The sequence below is a fragment of the Colobus angolensis genome, unplaced genomic scaffold, assembly GCF_000951035.1.
Source record: "Colobus angolensis palliatus isolate OR3802 unplaced genomic scaffold, Cang.pa_1.0 Scaffold147, whole genome shotgun sequence".
In the NCBI taxonomy this organism is placed as follows: Eukaryota; Metazoa; Chordata; class Mammalia; order Primates; family Cercopithecidae; genus Colobus; species Colobus angolensis.
Genome location: NW_012114566.1, coordinates 7,400,843 through 7,407,407, shown reverse-complemented (window position 1 = coordinate 7,407,407; position 6,565 = coordinate 7,400,843).

Below are 6,565 nucleotides of genomic sequence, written 5' to 3'. Positions count from 1 at the left end.
CCTTCTACCGAAAAGACACGTGCACTTGCACAGCCACTGCAGCACTATTCACAATAGCAAACACATGCAATCAACCTAGGTGCCCATCAATGGTGAATTGGATTTTGAAAATGTGATATATATATATATATACATCATGACATATTTTTAAATACCTGATTTCTTGATCTAACCTTTTCTTGCTCTCTTCAGTGTTTAAAGAAGCTTGTTATCAATGCAAAATTATTTGTAATTTTGTAATCACAAACAAACCTTAATTATGTGACTCTAGCCAAACTAGGTAGATTGAGTGGATAATGTAGCAGAAGTCATAGGGTAGCTCCAGATGGGGAGGTGGTGGGAGGAGAACTCTGGATAGGAAGAACACTAAGCCACCACTTCTATAATTCTTGGTAGCTGCAGGGGTGTGGGCTTGGTAAGGGTGGTGGAGCACTGAAGCAAAGTCACACTTCCCCAAACACAAACTAAGTGGGGCGAAGTCTCCTCTTAACCTGCCCGAGACACAAACCTAATGGCTGGTCCTCACAAATCAACCATGAAAAATGACTTGCACAGCTACTTAAAAATCATACAAATAAATTAATAAATATCACTTCATTATCATTTTATTTTCCCATGAATTTCCTTCTTTTCCTTATACTCTATATTTTTCAGAAATCAGAAGATTCTGAAAAGAAAGTAGCTCAAAGATGAAACAATCTTAGGCTTAGTAGACAATTGTACAAGCTGTCCTTTATGAATCAGAAGCAATTCCTATAGCTGTATAAATTTAAAGGCAGAAAGATGGATTATCCCTTTCAATGAATCTTTTACTACCAAACCTGAGAAGCTTATCACCACCCTATAACAACCAACCGTCAAGTCTACTGAACCTTGCTGGATGTCTAGTCTACACCAAAAACAGAAAAGGAAATTGCTACAAGTACAAAGTACATGCTCCACAGAATGAATGATGGTGCTTATGGAGCCCTTCAAAAGGATAAACAACAAAATACAATATATGCAGATATCTTCAACTCTTCACCATCAGAAAAAGTTCTTGAACTGCTCACTGCTGCAAATTACTAGTCATACTTCTCAAGCACACAATTACAAAGAACACAAACAGCACCTTCAAGTTACACATAGGTACCCCTTTTTTAGAAAACTTTGCCTTGTCATGGCACTTAGAGAAGAAGTTAGATAATCGGATTTAAGAGAATTACAAACAAGGAACAGAAACTTTGGACTTTTTTTAAATTTTAGGTTGGAATCCCATGACCCGAGATTTTGCAAGTCCTGAAGGAAATTCAGCTCAGGCAACATAGAGTCTTATGATACATTACCCTGCAAACTCTTAGTAGTTAAACCCCTGATTCATAAAGAAAAATAAGAATACCAATAAAACAGAATCCCAGAATTAAATAGCAAAGGAGAAATACACAGCCCAGCCCATCTGATAGTTCATCGTCCTCTATTTTCCAATCTTATAGTTTGGGACCACGCTCTTGTAATAATACCTCTCATCTTTTATTTATGTATCTCTGCCCTACAGGCTGTAAACTGCTTTAGACCAAGGACCAAATCTTACTCTTCCCTGTTAACCCCAATTCCTGGCACAGAAATTGGCCCAGATTAGATAGTTGGTAAGTGTTTATTGTATAAATAAATAAAATGGTGACTAAAGCTTAGTTTTTATAAAGGGTTTATCTGTGAATAATAACACATTCTGCAATTTGGCAACAAATGCCATCATGATAAGTAAATTTAGTTAAATCTCTCACACAGCAGCAGATGGCCAGGCTCCCTTTCCTTTCCCCTGACCATTTTGACATTTTCCTTCAATGCCACCCATTCATCAGTGGATTGCCATTGTGGGGGTCGTAAGGGTCAGGACTGAGGAAGGAACGGACGGGTAAACCCCTGTAAGACTCATCTGCCTATCCTTAAAGTTCTACTGTTCTAATTGTACTACTGAGCTCTTAATAACCAACCCCTCCATCCAAAATAAAAATACCATTTCTCCCACTGTCTACCCTATCTTGCTTAAGGGTAGTTCTATCCTTTGTTACTCAAGCCAAAAACCTTGGTGCATCCTTAACTTCTCTTTTCTCATATCTCATATTTAATCATTTAGGAAAGCCTGTTGATTCTATCTTCAAAATACATACACAGTCTAACCACTTCTCATCATGTCCACTGCTACAACTCGACCTGAGCCACCATTATCTCTTGCTTGATCTATTGAAACAGGTCTTAACAGATCTCCTTGCCCTCCTGCAGTCCATTCTTAATAGAGCAGGCAGAGTGACCCTCTTCAGTCATAAGTCACATCCCATTATTCCTTCAATTCTACCTATGGCTTTTGATATCACTCAGAGGAAAGACCAATGTCCTTACTATGACCTACAAGGCCTTACATTATCTGTCCCCAATCTCACCACTCATACTCATTACATCTCTGAGTTCTTTGATTACTCACCCATCTCTCTGTTCCAAGCACACGGACCACAGCACATTCCTAAAACAGACCAGACCCTTTCTGCCATTGCATTGAGCATGCCCCCTTACCTGGAATTGCCTCCCAGAAGGCCAGATGGTGTGTCCCTCATCTACTTCTTGTCTAACCTGTTATCTTTTCAGTGTTATCAACGATAACAGATAAACTGTTATCTTTTCAGTGTTATCAAAGATAACAGATAAACTGTTGTCTTTTCATTGAGGCCTACACTTGCCATCCCATCTAAAATGTTGTCATTCCTCCCTGACAATTTTTACTCCCCTCCCCTACTATCTTTTTATCCTTAGCACCTATCACTATCTAACAAATCATGTTTTCTTTATTTGTCTTGGTTATTTTCTGTTCTTCCCCACTAAAATGTAAGTTCCATCACGGCAGAGAGTTTTATATGGTTTTTTGTTGTTGTTGTTTGTTTGTTTTACTGCTATATCCTCAGAACATAGAAAATAGTTCCTGGTATGTACCAGGCTCTCAGTAAATATTTATGAATGAATAATGTATGAATATGCCTTCAGGCATTGGCAAAATTTGCAGGATCCATAGTCCTATTATTTATCTTTGATTTTTCTTAATGTGGTGTCACAACGATAAACTTTGAGAGAAATAATTTTTGAAACTTGTCTTTCTAAAGGAATTTATAATGAAATGGAATGTAACTTTGTTCTACTACAAAGTTGTATGCTGGTTTACCTAAGGAAAGAAGTTCATCAGAATTTTTGAAATTCAGTCACAAGCATGATTAAATGATATATGTTCAAAAGTATTTTTAATAAAAAGTAATGAGGCAAGTTTATCTTTATTTTCAAATGATGAAATCTGTAAGTAAAAGAACCTAGAAAATTGATTGAAAATCTATTAGAAAAATATGAATATTAAGTAGCTGATTGCAGTAATTTTAAATAAATAATAAATAGTAACCCATTAGAGAATGTGATGAGGAGTAGAATCCCATTTGAACAACAAAAGAGATGAAACAATATAGAAAAAAATTATGAACTGTGTAAAACCTACTTGGGTAAAATGTCAAATGCTATTAAGAAAGATAAAGTGACTTAAATAATCAGAAAGATCTTCATTTAATTACTTTCAAAACGTGTTAATTTAGTACCTACTGAAATGCAGGACAACACTCTAGGCACTGAGTGACAAGATAAGGTTCCTGTCTTCTTGGTGTCTCAAAGGCACTGAGAGTTAAATTTGTCCAAAACCAAACTCATAATGCCCATCACCCAAATGCAGTTACATCCCGTAACTGAGAATGGCACCACCAAGAATATAAGCCAGGGACCTGGAATCATCTTTGACACTGCTCCCTTCCTTACCACCCAAATCAATGCCATCAATAAGTCCTGCTGACTTACTCTCCTAAACATTTCTTGAGTGTGTTCCCCTTTATTTGTATTACCAACATCTGAACCTCAGCCATTACTATCTCTCTCTAGACTATGACAATCACTCTCCCAGCACTATCTGTCATGTCTTCAGCCAGGTTGCCTATGGGGAACAAATGTGATCCTCTCTCAAAGGAAACTTTTTAAGGATTCCTCATCATTCAGGCCTTAATGCAAACATCATTCCCTTGTGGAAGAAATTTATGACTATTCATAGGCTCTTACAGTATTGTGAACTACTCCCGCTTGTCTCTTGGCTCAACTGACATTTGCTTGTACGTTAATTTAATTATGTTCTCTCCCTTTCATCAAACTATAAGCTCCATGAGAGTAGAGACAGTGCCTCTTTTAGTTCTCATTTCTAGTGTTTAGCATAGGATCTAGTATACAGTAGTTGCTCAATAAACAATTGTTAACTTCAGCACTGCCCTCAGACTTGGTTAAGGTGGGCCCTTGCCATGATCCTCTTCTCTAAATCCTCCCTCCATACCATCCAACCACCCACTCAACCACCCACACACACACACAGAAATGAATAGATCACGCCTTTGCCATGTGGCTTTCGGGATACAGCCCACAGCACAGAGCAACCCACAACCCTGAATATCTACTTTCACAATTAACACTTTTCAGAATCCAGGGAAATGCTATTTCTTATTCTGTGTTAAATCTTCAAAGCAAAAGATAACTGAATGGTCAACAGTGGTGTTGATGCTGACACTGGAAAGGAACTCTGCTTCAAATGAGTGACAAATGCACAATTAGGTAAGAGAAAAGACAGATTAATCACCTTGTCAAATCCTTTCACTTAGTATGAATGTAAGAGATTCTTGTAAAACAAGTAGAATGTCCCAGAAGTGTCTAGCATCCTTCTTGTTTCTTTTCATATTCCAGTTCATGGCTCTGAAGGTACCCACAAACCAACACAGCATTTAAAAGGAGAATTTTTCACATGTCAAGAAGACAAAATTTAAACCACCTCAAGATTAAGGTGTAGGGAAACAGGCACTCTTCATCATATTATGGCATCAAAATTTTGGAGAGGACCTTTGAAATATGCATCAAAATTTAAAGTCTCACTTCTCAAAAGAAGACATGTAAGGAGCTAAGAAATATGAAAAAAATGCTCAACATCACTAATCATCCGAGAAATATACATCAAAACTACAATGAGATACCATTTCACACCAATCAGAATGGCTATTAACTAAAAAGTCAGAAAATAATAGATGCTGGTAAGGCTGGGGGAAAACAAGGGAATGTTTATACACTGTTGGTGGGAATGTAAATTAGTGCAGCCACTGTGGAAAGCAGTTTGGACATTCCTTGAAGACATTAAAATGGAACTGCCATTTGATCCAACAATCCCATTACTGGATATGTATTCAGAAGAAAACAAATCCTTCTACCGAAAAGACACGTGCACTTGCACGGCCACTGCAGCACTATTCACAATAGCAAACACATGCAGTCAACCTAGGTGCCCATCAATGGTGAATTGGATAAAGAAAATGTAGTACATTACATATATACCATGGAATACTACACACAGCCATGAATAAGAATGAAATCATGTCCTTTGCAGCAACATAGATGCTGTTGGAGGTAATTATCCTAGGTAAATTAATACAGGAACAGAAAGCCAAATACCACATGTTCTCACTTATAAGTGGAAGTTAAATATTGGGTACTCATGGACATAAAGATGGCAATGATAGACACTGGGAACTACTAGAGGCAAGAGGGAGGGAAGGGAGCAAGGGCTGAAAAACTACCTATTAGGTACTATGCCCACTACTTGGGTGATGGAATCAATCATAACCCAAAGCTCAGCACCACACAATACACTATGTGACATGTTTTTGACCCAGCAATCCCGTTACTGGATATATATCCAAAAGAAGACATTCTACCAAAAAGACACGTGCACTTGCATGATCATCATAGCACCATTCACAGTAGCAAAGACATGGTATCAATTTAGATACCCATTCATGGTGAACTGGATAAAATTTGGTGTATATATATCATGGACTACCACACAGGCATAAATAAGAATGAAATACATGTAACAAGCCTGTATGTGTACCCCCTAAATCTAAAATAAAAGTTGAAATTATATTTAGAAATAAATAAATAAAGCTTTTTTTAAACTTAAGTCTCATACCCTGGAGAGGAAATATATCTTTCATATCTTGTTCTGTCACCTCCTTGCTATGCGATTTTGAGTAATTTTTTTAACCTCACTATGCCTCAGTTTCCTTCTCTGGGAAATGGTGATAATAATAGTACCTAACTTGCACATACTAAAGTTGTGAGGAGTGAAAAGGATACTGCTCATAAAGTGCTTAGCACAGAGCCTGCCCCACAGCAATAGCACTGGTCTGATATCAGACATCACCCACTTTCTTCTTCTCCAGCTGCTCCTCCTCCTCCTCCTCATCATCATCATCATCACTTTTAGACCAACACTCTCTATATAATTTTATGTCTTTAAAAATGGAAAACCATGCAGTTAGGAGTCATAAAACTAAGACATATCAATATATGCTAATAGAGAAAGATGCTCTTTATACTTTATTTGAATAGAGAATGTTCCAGAAAAAAAATCTATGGTATAATTATATTTTTGTATCATCTATAGTATGATTTTATATATATGTGCATAATATGT